At 36.1% G+C, this 21,625-nt stretch overlaps 1 protein-coding gene across 1 annotated transcript in view; it reads left to right on the forward strand.

Annotated features, from left to right (window-relative positions):
- Positions 1-310: 310 nt before the first annotated feature.
- Positions 311-21,625, forward strand: part of LOC128991621 (uncharacterized) — a 403,846-nt gene continuing 382,531 nt past the window's right edge. Inside the window, exon 1 of the mRNA XM_054414670.1 lies at positions 311-392. The gene's annotated coding sequence lies outside the window, so the exon portion shown is untranslated. The remainder of the gene's footprint in view (positions 393-21,625) is intronic.

Genomic DNA, 21,625 nt, shown 5'->3' on the forward strand with positions numbered 1-21,625 from the left:
AATTTGTGGTCATTTTAACAAACGTCAGTACTGAATGCTGTAGGCCCACTTTTTTCACTATGACTCTGTAGATCACAGAAAACATACTACGCTGTAGATACAGTGAGTAATAGTATAGTATAATCATAGTCGAATGCTGAATTTCCCCATTATATACACAAGGGATATTTCCTTCGTCTACGGTGGCACTACTGCCGCCGTCAAACGACACTACCAGCCGCAGCAGACGAGATAATCTGTCGTCTGTCGCGGTTTGAAAAACATCGACAGTTAGTTTGGTTGGCGGTTGGCGTCGCGAACATAACGTTGTGTTTGGTGTAGTGTTTGTGTATTGTGTGGGAAGTTTTGTGTTGTGAATTGTGTATTACATCACTAGGGAGCCCTGGATAAATGTAAGTGTTTTACCAGCTGATTGCTTTTGTTAGATAGGTCAGGGAATTCCTGACGCATGCCATCTCGGTGGTTGAACCTAGATTTTGTTGTCATTCTAAACCGAATTCATTCATCTGTATTTATTTACTGAAAAATTCCAACTGGTGCGGTCAAGATCTTTCTGACAGTTTTTTAGCATTGTATAATTTTAGTTTATTTTCGTAGTTAGGTTCGAGCATTGAATTTTTCCTGGAATCCATAGAATAAAGATCAATCTTATATACTAAAAAACTTTTGCAAAACCTATCATCTGACTATACTACTGGACCAAATTGCACGCGATTGGTACCAAATTAAATATATTTTTCTGTATATGTGCAGAATCCCTTTACACGTTAAAATAGGCTCAAAAATAAGCACGAAAAATTAATTTGAAAATTAAATAATGAATACCGGTATGGGCCTTTATGGTTTGCCATACTGGTGACAAAATATAAACAGAAAATCCAAACAAATTCCAAATACATGTTATTTTACAGTGTGGGGTGAAAATAGAAGTCCGTACATTACATATTTTTGGCCAAGTTTTCGACAACGGGGCGACCTCTAGGAACTGAACCTAAATAAAAATAAACTTTTCTTATAGAGATTTAACATGGGGTAAATTTTTAAGCTTGCAACAGACACGCCACCGATTTACATGCGGTTGGTACCAAATGAAAGGCAATTGTCTGTATATTTACCCATTTTTCTTCTACTTCAGATATTAGCCTACTGGACCAAATGTTATAAAACGGAAATAAAAATCTCTATTGACAATTTAACATGGCGTAAAATTTAAGTCTATTAAGAGTGAGATCTGGAGTTCTATTGGGACCGATTTACATACAGGTTGTGTTAAATGAATGTTAATTAACTGTTATATTTTCCCATGTACCTGGAAAGTTTATTATTCCTTTATTTGATCTTCTAAAAAATGAATCTAATAATACTTAAAAATAAGCTTTTGTAAAACTTGTAACAACTAGCCTGGCCATACTACTGGACCGAATTGCTCGTGGGTTGTAGCACAGAAAACATTCCAAGTATGTTTTCTGTGGTTGTAGCAAAAGTAAGGTTATCGGTCCTATATGTGCAGGTTTTATTCGTATTTTGAATCAATAAACCATTTCAGAGTGTGTCATAATTTCTTATTGTAGTTTTTAAGTTTATTGAGACCTTCTAGAACGATCTGGAGTAAACTACTGCTTTTGCTACTTTTGTTCTTTTTTAGTTTCATTACAAGAGAGTAAAATAAAAACTACGATGGAGACAGAGGGTACCTACCGGTACCTAAAGGGGTTCTTTGAAATTAATAGAGGGGCGTTTAGTGACAGTTAAGGCCATCATAACAACCCTTAAATTTCCAATAGGGCGAAAAGTATACTATTCAGTCAATTATACAAAAGAACCAGCCATGAACGTATAATAACTCAACTAGCCATAGACGGACTATGCCGACCATGTCAGTTGCATTTCGATGCACTTCATCAGGTTACCGTAGTTAACGAAGCACAACAGTCGTCCACGTCGATGAGCAAAACGAAAACTTTCTTGTGCCGTCGCGGAGACTTTGTCCCTGGTATGGTCGCAAAACAACGAAACGCATTAAAACACCGTTCTAATTCAATTGAGAATGTCGAGTCGTGAGCAAACATTTTGAACGACGCACTTCGTTCTTTGTATCACGTTGACTAGATTTCTTTCTACCATACTGACACAATTAATAGGATGCGTATTTTTGGTTGAATATGAGGTTGTAATGAATTAGATGACTCGATTTGTTACTGACTAAAGTCTGGGTCGTTTATAGAAATCCCAGTGATTAATAACATAGGTATGGGTCCAGTTTCGAAGCATAAACGATTCTGACTTTATGAACCGCGGTGACGTTCTGATTCTAGTATTCGTGCTATATACTAGAACGTTCGTAATGTAACGATTCTGTTGTGGTTTCTTAGATTTTAACTATAGTAGATATTTTATTTAACTACGGTTGTAGGGGGTGGTTTTAGTACCAAAGATCAAGGTTCGCCGCATTCCTGGCAATAAACTACCGATGCGGATGCGTCCAAATATCATCATCCATATTAATTGTAATAATCTGGAGATTTTTCAAATAATGATTAAGATATAAATGTTTTACTAAAATTGGTGTAGGCCTATATTATACTCTAATGTCAGGGGCATGAGTTTTAAAGGCCACTTTAAAAATGCGTCTCAAAAAACGTCAAAAATCAATACTTGCCTAGTTTCACCACAGATGAGCAACTTTTGCACAGATGAAGAGTTGCAACTTTTTATTCTGTGGCTTCACATTCACCAAAGGCCCTTAAACAATTAGAGAGATTTATATACAAATCCAGAGTATTCAACAAAATGAACAGTTGCCTGATTGTGGTTCTAGGATTTATTGGGCATCACTCATGTATGTGACAGCTGTGCAAATATATAACAGATGGTGTGATTAATTGTTCTGTACTGTGCCGCGCCGGCTGCATTTGGCTTTTGCAAAGAAAAATGTATACTACTCTTGACGTTTCAACTTACTGAACAATTTTTGAAATAAATATAAAACCTAATGGATATTTGCTTAGTCTGCACGTTTGCTGCGGCGGGGGTAGTTATTCTTTCGTCGCAGTAGTTTAAAGCTATGGTCTAGAATAGCACTACCTTCTGAAATATCATTGATTTTCAAAGCATTTTTTTACTACAGTCTTACAGATTCAATATAGGCTTAAGTTGAGGCTATAACCGTATGGTATTGAATGTACTCACATGGTGCATATGTATGTATTATGTATGTTTAAATTTATGCCATAACTTTGAAAAAGATGTGAAAGTATTCATCCAAAATTAATTAATTTGTACAAAACCTATATGTTAGCCAATCGTGTTTATAAATTAATTCTGAATTTTTTTTGATGAGGGGCCCTTGTTTGGTTACGTAAATGAGCTGATTTAAACACTAAAGGTATTCATACTTTTAAAGGAAACTTGACTCTGTGGTTGAAATTTCAGGGCTAAAGCTAGTGTAATAATCGATATTATCATTTTAGATATATAAAAAAATACTGACCACAAAAACGCACTCTTTATGCACGGTACGGAAACATCCTAAAATTCATTCAGATGATAAGGATAACAAAGCTAAAGATGGGAGGAAATACGTCAAATCTTTGACGGTTCTCTAGATTTATTAAAGTATAACCATTGACTATTGGATAGTCAAAGCAATTAACCTACAATTTTATTTTCTACTAATTTCAGTACCAACGCGTACGAATTGTGGAGAAAAGCATATTGGACGCGCTTTTAGCACATTTCCATAATGTTAAATATTTATAAGTGGCGAAACAGATGTTTTGGAGGGTCGTTGTTGGCGAAATTTTGTTAATCACCATATTAATGAATATCTCTCGACGGTAAAAGTTGATTTTATAGTTTACGGGTTAAATTTTATATTTTCTTTGGTGTTCCGAGGTTTTAGGTTATCCGACCTCTCCCGGTACTGTGTGTGTCGGATTATCGGGAGTCAACTGTAAAAACTACCCTTTTGTTATGTTTTAACATTTCTCAACTAGTTCTTTCACAAATCAAAACATTTGTTCGAAACGTATAGTAAAGCAAAAAGTCGAGTATAAATTTAACTGCAAAAAGTAATGGCTAAAAATGGAATGAGTTGGTGTAATTAAAGGGAAGTTGACTCAGGCAAACATAACGTTGATGTAAAATCATTGACTTGAAATGGAACAAGTAGGTAGAATTCTTCCGATCGCGAAATCTGAAACATGTTTTTATTTGATGATGTTGAGTAAATTTGTCTCGGTAGATTTTAAGATTTGTGCTCCACTCTTTGTATTACAATTTTTTTCATAAAATTAGTTTATTTGGTTAAAATTGATTGTAAATCCATAGCAAAGTGCACAATTAATCTTCGCACTGTAGTCCAAGAATACATTACCTACTTTGTTTGGTCTGAATCAGTCCTCACAACCAAACATTCATTTTGCACGTCGCAGTATGCATGAGTGCATGAGTATACATGGTGTAATCAGCTGTTTGGTTGTATCGTTGTACAGTATGTGCTCTCTGGATGTATCACAGAGAAAGGCAATCTGCGGTTGTCTCATCATGCAGCTGCTGCCCTTGACCATTGTGCTTGAAATAAATGGTCCTGGCAAAACCAGCTGATCTAAGTCAGTAACATAACTGCCTTCTCATTCATTGAACGCTCATCATCCATCTTCGGCTTAAAAATACGCACCGGCACCTTGGTGTGTCGACGTCATATGAATATTATCTTATTGATAACTAATAGGACTGCAACAGACCCAATGTATTCTCAATGTATATGCTTTTGTAACGGGGCGATGTCTACTTGTCCCGGCGTCTAGTTGTACCTGCTGCATTTTGGTGACAGGCGTCTAGTTGTACCCCGTCCAAAGCTGTAGAGACAACTTGACGATGGTGTGGACGTCTAGTTGTCTCTACGTCTAGTTGTCTCTACGTCTAGTTGTACCTCTTAAAAATCTACAGGTACAACTAGTCGGGAACGTCACCGTCTACTTGTACCTCATACGTCTGCGTCTACTTGTACCTACGACTACTTGTACCTACGACTACTTGTACCTACGACTACTTGTACCTACGACTACTTGTACCTACGACTACTTGTACCTACGACTAGTTGTACCTACGCCTACTTGTACCTACGTCTAGTTGTACCTGCGGCTAGTTGTATCTCCCCTTCAACTTGTCACCGGTTTAAGAGATTAATTTTATTTCTTTAAAAATCATACAATCTTACAACAATTTATTATAAACAACTTGCTACAAAAGCCAGGAAAATTTGGCTTGTCTGCAGCTCATTGAGAAACCCCTGTTCTTGACAACAACGTACTTGTGTCCCTTGGTCAGTCCTTTTCCATATTACACTTTGGTTTTCCTTATTTCTTGTCAAGATCTGCTATCATTGTTTTTTCCACTTAAACTCTACTTCTTAGGTTTATACACAAAACTTTTATCATCTGACCACCAACCCCACCAAATTTCGATTTAAAAGACACAGCAGACATAGCTCAGCACGATAATTCACCAACTTCTATGACCACTGCTCAAGACGAACTGACATCTTGCATATCTGGCATTTACTTATACCTACGGGAGGGATGGGGGTGAGATGTATTTCCACGAAACGTCCCCGGCGCCGGGAATGCAGTGTATGGCATATGTTTCTTTTCCATCTACCTTTCAGTAAACTAAGAAAAGGACACTCATAAGACAATTGTAAAACTGGAGCCTTACAGGGAGGGCTGGAACTGCACTCACTGCCACTTTGAGCCTTTCTGGAGGTACTGGAACTGCACTCACGGTCAGTTTTTAATTAGCCTATATCACATTGTGCAACACCATGATTGAATTGATTAAAACTTATTAAATTAGTTGAAATATATTGAAAAGTTTTGATTAAATTAATCTAAACGTCAAAAAATAAACTTACTACTGACATTGTAAAAAATACACATATATATGTGCACAGAAAATTCTAGCATAGTATAACGATAACATGATAGGCTATATTCTTATTATAACGAAGCTTCTTTTGTAAAGGTTAGGTTAGGTTAGGTTAGGTTAGGTTAGGTTAGTTATTGTTGTATTTATTGGGACAGACACTAAAACGTGTATTAAATATAAGTATTGGATAAAGTAAGACAGAGGACGGAATAAACAGATGACTAAGGGGCTAGCGAAGCGTTCAGCCGTGAAAGACCGATTTTTGACCGTGAGTGCAGTTCCAAATGGCTTAGGCGGGCTACCCTTCCAACCCTTGTAAATTCCTTTGACCGTGAGTGCAGTTAGTTGTCAGCCAAATTACATATCCTTAACAAACAAAGTGTTTCATTTAAATAATATTACTAAGGGCCTGGTTATAGTTAGTAACTGGTGTTGAAATATTAAAACATTGTGCATACTCCTAAGCCAAGCCGAGATCAAACATCACAATGAATTCTAGGTCTAAACATTGACAACACATATAAAAATAAGTCACATAATAAGGAAAAGTAATGTAAAGGTATATCTTATAAAAATAAATTAGATTAAAAAAATAAATATAGCGTATTCCAAATACACATTAGTATAAATACACATTCACAATTCAACAAAGCTGGTTTGAAAACTAAATAGGCATATAATATTGCGCATAACCGAACCAGTCCCTAAAAAGTCCCTAAAAAGCTCAAATACAAAACAAATTATTATAATATTTAAACAAACTCAGAATCAAATTATCTATGTCAGGTTAGAAATCCCAGTACAATATATATTTTGTACAAAAACAGTTTGTTATTAGTCTTTCTTTGCTTTTGTTGACGTTATTTTTAATAAATAATTTATATTACTCCAGAGGTTTAACTCTACTACTAAAGGCAGCAAACATGTTTGTGAATAAATATTGGTTTACTAAGGTAGCTTTGGTCTTGTGTTTGATGATAATGATGATAAAAAGGCTTCCCTGATTGAAAGATTGGAAATCGTCTTCGTCAAAAATGAAAAGGCAAATAAAGGTGTGTTGAGATAAGCTTAGTTCTTGGTCAAAACCGCTAAATTAGCATCCCTACGAAGTTATTATTTCTACGTTTATGCTCCTTTTGGAAAGGTTTCACAAAATTAGTGTAAAGTAAAAGCATCCCATTGACCAAACGTATCGCTAGATTTGTTTCTGATCAACATAAAAACTACTATTAGCCTAGTGTAAGATTATGTGGTGGTATTCCTCCTAAAGGTGCGATTGATTTTAAATATTCTATCAAAAAGGCCATCAATTCTTGACAAATCTTGACAATTATTATCTTGACAAATTATTTGCACCTGCCTATATTACGAACTTTGGCGCACTGGGTTGGTAACATTATTGAAAATAACACGACGTGTTGGCTGTAAGATATGGTACAGAGAGAAAATACTATTTATGCAGCTACTGTCATGACAGAAAGGTCATATTCCATTTAAACTAGATCACATAATCCTTTATAAAATACGTTGATTAACAATATTTAAACGTCAATGAATACGTAACAGCCAATTTACAGTATTTTTTGCTTTTGGAAATGTCCCATTGCTATGTCATTTGCATTATTTGCTGCCAATAAAGTCAAAAGGCCGTATGAAATAGGAGGCCCCTAACAGTTCAAGAATAAAATCCAACTTCACTTCAAGTATTACACTACACCTAACATTCCGTAGAGAGATTATATTGACAACTTTATGTTATTGATAAGGCTGAGACAACTAACTGAAACCCCCCATATCAAGAAATTCCAGCTTCAACAGTAACCTCAAAATAAATTTCTCAAAAGTAAGCTAGAGGGTGCATTCGTTGGCACAGAAGTAAGATATGAACTGACGCGACGTGACGAAGGAAAAATCAAACTTACACTGTAACGGATATACCTGACCTCCCTTTGAATATGTCTTCCCAAAAAAAGTTTTCTTTTCAAATAAAATCATATTACACTGATGAAATCACGGAAGTGTTTAACTACAAAAGATCCACCAATACGATTTTAATACTATTTAAAGGTTCTTCAAAAGGAAGAGATACCAGATGACATACTAATAATAACTCCGATGACGTACGGTAAGGGGAATATTTTATTCATTGAATGATCAACCGAATTTGGCGACTAACGCAATTAATATCAATATTGTTTTTACACTTATTATTCTTCAAACAATGCTAAATGCTCAAAATATGTAGCCTATATTTTATCCAATTTAACGCAGTTAGGTGAATTAACGTAATCCTTGAAAGTAACCGTCGATTTCGACAAGTTTCACCTAGTTACTATTAAATAGTATTATTTAATATATCGATGTTCACATGACCGGATGAGTCATCAGCTCTATCCCTAGTCCGTCGGTCATTATCCCTCGAAGCACCGGCCGATGGACCAGGGAACAGCTATGATTTACACTATCACCCTCTACTACGACATTTTTTTTGGGTAAACATTCCAACGCTCATGATGACATCGAACACTCATGAATATTTGTATATAGGCCTAGCCAGTCCAAAACCTGAATACACTGTAGGTATGAATCAGACCGCTTATATCATAAACAACTAAATATTAAGGCTAGTTTCCTAACCAGAGAACACACAAGAATGGCACTTTACAAGACTTTTTATACCAAGCCTTCATAAACTAAGAGTATTTCATAAGTTACGTTGCCTGTGTAGATTTAGACTTAAAATCAGTATAAAATCAGTAATGGATTGAAAATCTAAGTGTTATTTACGTTTTGTTTGCACTATAATGTAGTGTACCTGTTTCTCGAAATCGACTAATTTTTAAGCTATGTGTATTACCAGGAATTATTTCAAAACTAATAAATAAATAACGTCTTTGTTGGGCAGCGTACATCAGATTATAGATCTGTTTTACATTAAAACTTTTGTCATTCAAGAAGTTTAAAATACTCAACTAAAAGCTTATGTTATTAATAAAAAATCACACTGTTCATAACAGTTTGATATAATCAACATTTTTTTGAAAATGTTTAATACTGTGAGTGAAAGAGTTTTTTTTTAGCAACTACCACAGTACTACGTAAAATCAAAACAATATTTAGGTTGATTGGAGGCCAATCACTTTCTCGCAACTACGCGATAGAGGGCTGACCCAACACCCCAATAACTGGAATGGATTGTTGTGAAAGGAAACTCTAAGAATTTGCAAATGAAGTCCATTCTGAGTAAAAATATTTCCTTTGCCTTTCCAAGTACTGAATCTATATGGTTTTGCTTATATTAAACAATAAGTCAAATACGTTGTAGCAGATGTCTTTAGCTGCATTTTACAACAGGTATTTCGTTCACCTTTCTCAGAAATAGCTGTTCATGGCGTGTTCCTGAATCAACAATAAGGTATATTGTGTTATTGTCCTAATAAACACGAGAGACATTCGCCTATCTTTATGGTCGAATTATATAAATAACATTGAACTGATTAATTTAACAAATGATCATTGTTAATTTATTGTAACAATTAGGCTATTTATGTACTGTACATTTATGTTTTATGTTTTACATTTATGTTTTATATGTTTGTTTTGTGCTGTATTTATGTTTTAGTATATATATATACTGTTTAAATATTTATTTATTCAATCAATGTCCTGACTAATCAATACACAACCTAAACTATATTAAATAGAGATTTGATCATATTGTCATAGCATCTCTTTATAAGAAATCTGTCCGGAGTATGTGCAATTTTGGTTTATTAAACTTATTGGTAAATTGGTGTAAGATTGTTTTAGGTTTATTCGTAATCCAGACGCATACGAAGTTGAAGCTTTTGCTTTGGTATTAACAGTCAAGTAAAATAAATAAATAATTAAATAATCTTATAAATTTAAGAAAATGGGTTATTCGTTTGGCTCTGCTACCCGACCATTTTTACTATTGAGGTCTCAAATTAAAGGTATGCACGCACAGATTTGCCATCAAGCATCGGCGTATATTTTTCTATTATCTCACTCGGCTTATACGTAAACGAAATTGCTCCCCATTTTTTTCTTATGGGAGTTAAATTTGGTTTTCATGATTTTCTTCGTTAGGCTAAACAAATCATGTTAACAATTTAATTTTTGAGTTGTTCTAATTCTTATAACGTAGTTTTCTAAAGTTATCTGTTGTGGCTGCCTAGAAATAATCGGACGTTTGTTTCTCCTTTGAAAATGTATTGATAATTATAGTAGTGGTAGTTAATTATGTTACAAGACTATGACAAATTGCCAATTATTGAGTCAACTTGGTCCTCACGCACAGGCTTCGCATATGTAGGCTCTGTCGATTTTCAGAAATTACGTTCATTCTGTATCTATTATTCTTTTGTTATGAATTGCTTTTGATTTTATTTATTTGATTTAATTTTACCATGGTATTTTTCCGGACAAACTCCATTAAAATTATAGCACGGGTCGAGGTTAATTTAACAACTTAAAACTAATTCATTCAACAATAGTTTACCTGAAAACTATTTTACTAATATTTGTTTAAAGTTTTACAAAATACACTTACACATGATGCTATTGTATGTTTTTATTTATACATGATATAGGTACTTACAACAAAACTTGTGAATTTTTGTGTTTATTTATACATTTATTGTATGGCAACAACGTAAACTTAAAGATAGGAGCGAGTGTATGTAATTCCAAAATAGAGTTTAGTATTCACCGATCCTACGATAGTTTAAGAGTATATTTCGTACCTGGGGCCGAAAATGACTTTTTTCAGCTCGGGATCATTTTTAAGTTCGAGACGAAGATGAAATCGGTCCGTGGTACGATTGCTGTTTTTCACCACACTATACAAAACTGAGAAAATATATCAATAATGTAGGCAAGCATGTTTCTTTACAACCTTTTTATCAGCTCGTGAACATCACACAGAAAATATCCGCATATCGGTGGAAATGTATTTTCCTGTCGATCTACAGAATGCCTTTATAAATTAAAATAGGCTAAAAAGACATAAAAAAAGAATTACAAATGTTTCAAACTAACATGGGTTTAACGGGTTGCTATGCTGGTGACGAAATAACAACTAATTATGAAAATAAAATCAAAACAAATGGAACATATTCCAATCACATTTATTATTTACAGTGTATGTTAAATGGAGAAGTATGTGTAGTACATTGCATAGATTTTGTCGAGTTTTCAACCGCTGGACCTCAACTTCATTGTACACTTCATTGTTCATTGATCACTGGGAAATCCATTGTAAACTATAAGATATGCACACTAATCAATGCAAATACTTTAAGGTTATGTGAAAAAATATTTAAAGGAATCAGCAAAAATAGTAATACATAATTGCTGGGCAGCGGTCTATTGCAATTCATTAGGGATATACTGCTTGTATATTTAATGATATATATAAATGTTTTAATTAAATAAGCGATTTTCGGTACTAGGGCTGGGAAATTTTAATCACAACTATAGCTGCCATTTCGACCCTGGACAGCAATGCGTAGCTTTCAGCCTCCAATTAAACGTCTGTAAAACTACTAAAACAACGTATTGCGGTGAAAAATATTTGCCAATCATACTCAATCGACTCGGAACACTGCAGTTCCTGATTTAATTAAGGGTATTATTAAAAAGTACTCGTGCAGTAATCAATTAAACAGGGTAACGAATTGAAGGATAGATACAACTAGACTATAAGGACGCAAAATACGCGTAGGTACAACTAGACGTAGGGACTACTAGACGGAGGGACCACTAGTCGTAGAGACTACTAGTCGTAGGGACTACTAGTCGTAGGGACAACTGGTCGCATCCGTACAAGCTAGGTGATACTACTTGTCGGTGGGATACACGTCTAGTTGTACCTACGTCTACTTGTACCTACGTCTAGTTGTACCTCCTAAAAATCTGCTGGTACAACTAGTCGGGTGAGCCACCGTCTACTTGTCCCTCCGTCTAGTTGTACCTACGACTAGTTGTCCCTAGGCCTCGAGGTACAAGTAGACGGAGGGACAACGAGACGGAGGGACAACGAGACGCGGTCCCTTTTGTAACACACGGCTTGTGGTTAAACATAAGAGAGGGTGAGTCACTACCACCACACCCCGACTTCCGTAGTGGTGTGGTATAGTAGGGGACACCGATCACCGGACGGGCTTACAGCATTAGTTAATCAAACTTACCGTCCGTGTAACCACAATACAATACACAGCATCCTTCTCAGTTTTCAGTGGCAACGGGACTTTCAAAAGGTTTAAGAGTTAAATCTTCTTTTGTGTTCTAAATACATTCTCGGTAGATCCAGATCACAGGTAAACTACTTACTACACAAACTATGTCGATTGAAAAACTCAGTAAGAATTAGTTGTACTACATTTTCGTCACATACGCCTCCACTTTCCCAACCTTATGAGTGTGTTTAACATTAATAAGTATTTGTCTACCTCATAACTATTTCCACGTATTCTTCGGGCGTTCCCTTTCATCTAGGTGTTTCTTACATATTAGTTTAATCAAGTTTCTGCATCTTCCCTTCTCATAAAATATTCAATCCGTCATAAAAGCAAACCTATAATTTGAATAATGATTCAGTAATTCATCTGTGTATTTTCACTAGTGCATTCAACTTTGAACTTTTTAAGGGCGGCTCAAGATGGTTTATAAGATTCTCTGAAGCTTGTTTACTTCTCAACATTATCGAGTAGTGAGGTTTTGAACTACAGTACTTTCTGTTTGTTGACCAAACGAAACATGAAGCAATTTTTGTGAATAATTAAAGTGGTCATATTTCATCTTAAACTTTCTCTAGAAATTATTGGAAACCGAGTGGAATGGCATTGGAGTGACTGTTTGGATAATTTTCTGCTCCCGAGTGATTTTACCTAATTGGCACATTCATACACACTTCCTGCTAACCATAGGCTATCTTGTATACAGTTAAAAACTCACTGGTTACAAATTCGTCTACAACACTAAACACCACCATGAGGCTAACGCGTTAAAATGATTGCTCTACTGTACAATACCCCATTGACACCCATTCCCGTTGTCCTGAGGGGTTTGTCGGTTTGTCATTATCTTTAATGGTGTCGGCTAATTCCGTAGACTGCGGTGTCCGCGGGCAGAACTGCGGCGAAGAGAGAGGACTAGAGTGGTGGTATGAGTCACTGAGAGACAGGCATGCATCTTGACCGCGGTCTGGCTTTGGTCTTCGAACAGCAACAGCGGCAACATTGGCAAGGTCGTCTCCTGCCTCCCTTCAGTCCCTTCCGCAGACTGTCTGGAAATGCAGTGTTGCCAACAAATACAATACAACTAAATTTCCCTCCGACCGGTAGGACTACCATTTTTTTATGCATAAATAATTCTAATAGTATAAAGAAATCTGACGTGTCATTCGTTGTGCGTTTCACGCCCGCACGGTTGAGTGAGCTGATATTGACCAAATCCTTTGCAAACTCGACAAACGTATTGAATAACTTATAGCTATATTTATTGGGTTGGTGGCTTTTAATAAATACTTTTGGCCGAAGAATAGTTTACCTAATTATTTGATAAACGAGCAAGTTACATCATTGACTTCGTTTGTAAACGTAAATAGTTGGATTTACTTAACTGATTGATTACTTATCAACCATCAACTGTTCCACATTATTGTAACAGACGAGGTGTAAATGACTAATAGAACATGTAGTTATTGGTTACGCTGATTACCAAGCACAGATAGGTTTGGTCAAATACGCTTCTCCGATTGCTATTTCAAGTGACACTTGATGTTAGTTGAACTTGGTCTCATTCTTAATTCACAAAGATTTGGAAGGTTTGGACGGCTTTTGAAAAAGAAATTGAGTAACATTCTAAAAACATTTTAGTTTCTTCCTCTGCATTTCAATTTGCATCGGCTGTCTACACTAGCAAGTTACCCGATGTAGACTGCAGTCCTGTTCTAAAATATATTCACTTTACCGTCACGCACCGGTCGTTCTAGGGGTGGATTTGTGATAAGCTGAGCACATTAACAAGATCATTTACAGGGTGTGTGATGAATGTGACGGCGGACACGCTAGCTGACGTCACACTCACGCAGTCACGCCCGGCCAAGGCCAGTATTCACGGCCAATGTCACCGGTATCGATCATGTCGTCGATGAGTCATGCATCGACCCTTGCATCTACGAGGGTGCTTTTAATTGGGGCTTCCCTTTAATCTTCCATCGGTGGTCTTACACAGAAGGGTTGAAGATGGTATACATAGGTATTGTTGGTTGTCTAATGCTAGATTTTCATAAGATGAAAACTATTCTTGTGATGTAGTACCAAGATGGACGAGTGTTATGGTCTATGAGCTGGTGTGTTGTGGTATATCAGTATATGGTAAGACCAGCTGCCACTCCATATAAGACTGGTGCAGACCACAACAAGCCACAGCTCTCCTTGACACCAAACCGACCAATGACGAAAAGTTATTGCTGATTTATTTAAAGTTGGACTTTTGCGTGATGTAACTACTCAGTTACTGACGAAGTTGTTGATGTATAAAAGGAAACTTGTGTAAATAAAAATGTAAATACTTTTTTATTAAGACTGTAGTGTCATTCACATGCCTTTGCATTTAACATATGTTTTCTAATTTAGTTTGTTGTTGTGGTGATGATGACTCTTGTTGAATAATAAACACATTCTTTACTTGCAGCATTTATTAGTATTTTATTTTATCTTACATGGTGTCAGGTTGTGAAATAAACATTTAAAATATGCCAAGACCTAACAAGAAATCTTCTAGAAAGTCAAAAAAGGAAGAGGACGAGTTTACAACTGAAGATTCTGGAGATGAGGCAGTTGGTCCACGACATAGAAGTAAGTTTCAAATAAGCACCCTTTTATATACTTTAGGGCAGGAAGGTGAAGGTCTTTTTGAAACATTTGGACTAGGCGAAGAAAAAGAGTTAAGTTATGAGGATGTAGTAAATGCCTTTGCGAGGTACTTAGGCCTTAAAAGAAATTTGGTCTACGAAAGAGCTAAATTTCTAAAACGTAGGCAAAGTGCAGGTGAACCGGTGGATGCTTTTGTCAATGAATTGCACAAACTCGCGGAATGTTGCGAGTTTGGACAGCTCAAGGACAGTTTGGTACGAGACTTAATTGTTATTGGTGTTCATAACCAAAACTTATCAGAGTCTCTACAATTAGACGAGTCATTGACCCTTCATAAGGCAATCACGAGAGTACGTCAAGCAGAAGCAATGTCTAAACAGCAAGCTGTAATTAGAGATGAACCATCCAGGGAAGATGTATTTGGGGTAAGTTCAAAACCTTTTGATAATAATAAACGTGTGGCTCAAACTACTAAAACATTTTCCTGTCGTCGCTGTGGAACAACACATGGCCCTCGGGAATGTCCTGCTTTTGGAGAAAAGTGTTCCAAGTGCAAATTTCGTGGTCACTTTGCAAAATGTTGTCCAAACAAACCAAAGGAGGTAAAAGAGATTAAGGAAGTTGACTCAGACGATTCCATTGATTCAAAAAAAGGACATTTAGGTGAAGTAAACTTTAAGCAGGGTGAATGTCCGAGTGTAGTGGTAAAGGTAAATAGTCAACCAGTAGAGTTTAAGATGGACTCTGGGGCAGACGTTTCTGTTATGGGAAGTACACTTAGGAGCCTCTGATGTCTACACAGCTTCCTCAAGAGCCTTGGACCCATTTATGTGCAGATATTTTGAAATGTAACCAAAACTGGTATTTGGTAATACAAGATTATTTCTCACGATTTTTAGAGCTCATCGAACTCAATACTTTGACTTCAGCGGCAGTTATTGGAAGGATGAAAAACATTTTTGCACGACACGGGATCCCTCTAGAAATTCGTACAGATGGAGGTACTCAGTTTACTTCTGACGAGTTCAAAGGTTTCGCAAAAGAGTACGGATTTAGAGCTGTAACTAGTAGTCCACACTTTCCTCAATCGAATGGAGAAGCTGAAAACGCTGTATCTATAGCCAAGAGGATTCTACTAAAGTGTCCGGATCGCAATCTCGGTTTATTAGCTTACAGGACCACCAAATTGGAATCGGGGTTATCACCTGCAGAGCTGCTGTATGGTAGAAAACTAAGAACAACTTTACCTTCTCTCAACGACTTTCAAGTGGTTGGAAAAGATCAAATAGAATCCTTTCGAAACTGTAAGAGACAGAGTCAAGAAAAACTTTGACAACAGAAGAGGCGTCAAAGAACTTCCACCTTGAACAGTAGGAGAGAGAGTCTGGGTTAAAGATATAAGTGCGAAAGGAACCATAAGAACAACAACCAATCTACCTCGATCCTACATAGTGTCATTGAGTAATGGGAATGATGTAAGAAGAAACAGATGGCATCTCATTCCCCTACCAAGAAAAGAGAATGATGATTCTGACGATGTCTACCGTGGAAGGAGGGTGCAGCCAAACCACAATGATGGAATAAGAAGATCGAGCAGAACTATCAGACCACCAATAAGATATGAGTAAATATAATGAGGAAGGGGAGATGTAGTGTCATTCATATGCCTTTGCATTTAACATATGTTTTCTAATTTAGTTTGTTGTTGTGGTGATGATGACTCTTGTTGAATAATAAACACATTCTTTACTTGCAGCATTTATTAGTATTTTATATTATCTTACAAAGACAAATACCAAAATACCACACATAACTTCAAGAATCAAGAATCAAGATTAAATATTGCCATTAAATAACAGAACGTTACAAAAGGCATCGTCAGTGCAAAAATACATCACAGTCAGTCTATAATACAATCAGTCTTAGCGTCTAAAAATTCATCTACAGTGTAGAAAGCCTTACTTTTTAACCATTTTGTAATTACAGCATTAAATTTCTTAATAGGCAACAGCCTCACAAATGAACTTGAATGGTCAATTTGTTTTGTGTCCATATGCTAGGCCTAATTCTAGAGAAAAACATTCGAATCATTTTCATATTTTAGCTAGCAAAACGTAAAAACTTGATTTAGGTCTTGTCTTGGACGTTAATTTCTCAAATTGAAAGGTCACACTTTTTCAGGTTGCAAAATAGTTATAAATAGCCACATCCTATGAAGACTACTTACTTCATTATAAAAGAAAATAGATTTTACATAAATAACTCAAATTAAGTAGTTGTTAACTGTTTTTCCAATCCTCAGTAGTAATTTTTAAAATTTAAACAATCTGGGGTTAAATTAAATTTATGAAAGTAGGTTAATGTTTTATCGATTAGGTCATAGGTCTAATCACCTCAACATGATACGATGCACCAAGGTGCGCATGTTGAGGTGATTGGTGAAGGATGAATGAATGAGATGGCAGTTTTGTTGCTGACTTAATCCGCTGGTTCTTTACAACAGTGATCAAGGACAGCAATTTTCTGGATTTAAGAGTCAGTAGATAATTCTTAACTGGACCCAGCTATCCTTAGTATCTTGGGTTCAGAAAAATAGTCTTGGCTAATTAAACAGCTGGTTTTAGCCAGTAACAAAGCTGACAACACTCAATCTTCACTCATATTTGGTCTTAAATACGCACCTCGATGGTGTCCCCCATCTCAATTTTTGAATATGATACATCAACCAACATCTCTTCATGTACAATATGCGACGTATGATAGTGTTGGACTGAGTAGACATAACCGGTATGTCGCAAGTGGCAAGGTAGAATGTCTATGAGAGAGAGACAGTGATAGTGTAACTGTACAGTAACTAACCGTGAGAGTGGTCAACAGAACACAACACCAACACTGACTGAGTGTTATGTGATATGGTCAACTGATACACACCAACACACTGCTGCGTTTGGAATCCATTTCTGCAACGAATCGAGTAAAAAGTCCGAACTGCGAGTTTCTGGAATAGAATAGCGTGCGATCGTGAAATGTAATCCTCGTTCTTCGTTCTACAGGACAGTCTTGGATCAATCCATCATTAGCATATCTATATCCATTCACCGATGAGACTTTCTTATTTTGTGTTTACAAAAACCACTGGAAGGTGTTCGTTTGCGTCGGCTACTCCTAGGTATTACTATTTTTTGGTAGCTGGATCATCGGCACTATTCCGTTAAATGATCTCAGCTATGTCACCTGCAACACGAAAATACAGTATGCTAGGTAGTTCAGTGGTTATAGTGCTCTACTAGTAATTATATGGCTGCCAGTTCGATCCTGAGAAAAAAGTGTAGCTTTTTGATGGTTTGAATTCGGACCCAGCTGAGATTATTGGGCTTTAAATAAATTATCCTGGCTATTGAAACAGCTGGTAAATAACAAAGCTACATAGATCATCTCACTCCATTCCACACTCCTTCACTCATATTTGGTTTAAATCATTGAATAGTCAAAGGTTAAATACGCACCTAGGTGGCGACTAACTACCTCAGTGAAACTCCGGGGATCCTATAGTTTCATTGCAACAGCATTGTTGTTCAAAATTGTTTAGCAAGCCCACACTACGTATTAATAAATCGCATCTTACGCTCTGGTGCGAGGTTACATTGTTAAATTCTCCTTGATTGATTGAAGACTGGATTTAGTGTTCAAAGTGTAATCCTTGTCTCAGGTGTTCCAAGGCTGAGGATGACTAATGGGTCGTTCGTGATCGTTTTCTTTATAACTTGTTTACCGCCTAGTTAGGTTCCTACAGTTTACGATAGCTGCTGGTGATGTAGTTTTTCAAATTAGTAAAGAGGTTTCCACATTAAAAGCATATTTTTATGTTGTTTGTCCTTGAATTTAATCATTATAAAGATTCAAAAAGATTTCTTTAATTGAGGTGCATTTGATGGCTTGGGTTGACAAAAAATGACTATTAATGAATAACATTTCTTACTAACTATAATATACATTGTAGTGTAATAAGTCCTTCAACCTCTCCGCCTACGTCATAGTTATTTCATTCAATGAAGACATCGCCCGCCTCACCATTTCAGTAAATCTTAGCAAATATCTGAATTCTGTATGGGCAGCTCTTGAAAAGCATTTTTGCAAAAACAAAATCCCACGATAAAAAATGAAAGGTTATTTCAATCACGTTGATACATATACTTTTGATCTCTTCGCCTTCAGATACAGTGTCAAACCATAGATAAAAGGAGTCCTTTTATCTATGGTCAAACGAACCTCAAGGCCAACCTTGATCCTTGGTCCAAGACATCCATCTCTGTCGTCAGTCCAGCTCCTCAGTCCAGTCCAGTCTGTCGGCGTCTTTGTCTCAGACCGGAGTGACTTATGATCTGTTCCGGTCCAGACCGCATCTTCCGCTCTCACGCACCTGTCCTTCCCCCGGCCACCCCTCTCCCTCCCCCGTGACGTAACCCTTCATCACGACCAGGTGACAGACTACATTCCCATTGCGGTGATCACCACATCGTCACATATGAACGAAGGCGATGTATCATCTTCATGTGGGAAAACATCGATGTTTAGGTAACTTGATACAACATAGCAAGTAGGATCGGACTCCAAAGAAGTTTAACCAAGAATAGAGAGGTAGCAGAGAGTTGTCGGGGAAGATACTGGAGTTGGAAACGTTCATAATCCATAGAAAACCCATATAAACCCATATAAAATCCATAGAGAACCGTGCAAGGTTTGGGGCAGAGATAAAATCTATGATTTTGAGTAGCAGGCATGAGTGAGTCTCTGGCGCTGGTGTGGCGGGTTGTTGGCGGCTTGTATGAATGGACTTTTTGGGTTTAAATTTAATTTCAACATGTTTATAATATGGTACCTTAGATTATTTAATTTTATTTATAAAGTGGTTAGTTTATTTATGTTTTAGAGGTTAAGTGGTAGAGAGGACTTGCTAGTCCTAACTTCGCCTCTTAAATAAAGACATTTTTCATTTCATTTCATTTTTCATTTCATTTCATTTCATTTCATAATCACTTTGTGATTGAAGGTCTTTTTGGTAGTTGTGTCTTCTGGTAAAACTGTGTTCACTTTTTGAAAGCTCGTTAGATTTGTCCTACAAGTTGTCGTTCAGTTAATTCAGCTGGTATTCTAAACCCTGGTATTCTTGACTATAAAACGAGATAAAATAATAACCGTAGAACTCATTAATTAATTACACTATCGCCGTATGGCATAACTTCACATCATGCTAATTGCTCTCTAACAAAGAGAGCTAATATAATATTCGAATATAATATTGGGAACCTTTATGGTTCCCATTGTCATAACAGATTGTCAGATTTTAAATAAATCTATGTATCCACTATTATACATTAAATTATATTAATGTATATGCTTGAAAAAGACCTTATTCCATAATCTTCTTTTTACATGATGTCTGAGAACACCAACATTAAATTTTTAAAAACTATGGTTTTAGACATTAGCAGACTAATCTCGGTGATTTTTTTTAACTCTTTGACATTATGACAGTTTGACATTATGATATTCTTAAATTAGTTTTATACTTTATTACACCTCATGTTGGTTTGGACATTATGAGAGAGGCTTAAACGTCTAAACACCCTCGTTCAATATACAGTCCGAGTACATGCTAAGTATGTTTTTAGACAAAGTGATTACTACGGAAGTCTAAAATCCTTTTTATAATGCAAAAGATATAATCTGTATACAGTGACTTGCTCTTGCCGTTAATTTCACTCGTATTGTATGTAGACTCGTGAGTTTTTCTACAGATTCAATTTAATTCAAGTGAGACGTGAATTAACTCACTCAAATTGGTGGAGAAGTTGTCAATATAGTTTTCCACTCGACCATTACTTAGCGCAGGTTATAGACCTGGATGTAGTGTTGACTAGAGGACTTAAAAATTTGTGTTCAATGGTTATATAGAACCAGTTGTAGCGATAACTAAGGACTGTGTTTGTATCCAATGGTTTGCCCTACAGTGTTACACAGGGGGAGACTAAGAGTAGGAAGGCAGCTGTCGAAGTTCAGGTATCACGTTTCATTGTTCGAACCCTCCTCAGCTGTTATTCAAGCATTAGCATTACGTCCCTAGTATAAGAAAGAACTAAAATCTTCAACTGGAAATCATAGCGATTGTGAAATATATCAACTACACTTTTGGTTTAGTTATTATAAGTATACTAGCAGTCATACCCGTCCTTCGTACGGGGTTGGCATATAAGTATAAAATGATTATTCCAGTTATATTCAAGCTTTGCGTTTGCAATGGGGGAGGACACAGTTTTATACATTTGTTTTCTTTAAATTTACAGTATACTATAGTATGGCACATCTACAATAGTCATAATGTTCTACCACTTCACCTAAACAATAGATAAAAACAAATTATAAAAACATTTGCTAAATATCACAAATTATTCATGAAATAAAAAATAAATATAACTGTAAACAATCCTACTTTGACAGTTCTCATTGCTTATCACAGTTTTTTGCTGCTGCTTAGTTCAAATTAGCTGTTTTCATAAATGCAAAAAAATAATAGTGCTGCAACCTGTTGGTAAATCTTATAACTTTTAATGCTTTTGTTTATCATAAAACCAACTTTTTCAGTTTAACAGCTGACTAAATACTTTAATTCCCTTTAAATATGAATACTCATAAGGTTAACATGGGGAACTACAGAGCCACTGGGGCGGAGCCCGAAAGGATTTTTGAGATAAGAATATGCCTATATGTTAATCGGGAATGTGAGCTATCATCAT

Source organism: Macrosteles quadrilineatus, unplaced genomic scaffold (genome assembly GCF_028750875.1).
Source record: "Macrosteles quadrilineatus isolate MER2022 unplaced genomic scaffold, UCM_ALF_1.0 Scaffold_4__1_contigs__length_99947679, whole genome shotgun sequence".
Lineage (NCBI taxonomy): Eukaryota > Metazoa > Arthropoda > Insecta > Hemiptera > Cicadellidae > Macrosteles > Macrosteles quadrilineatus.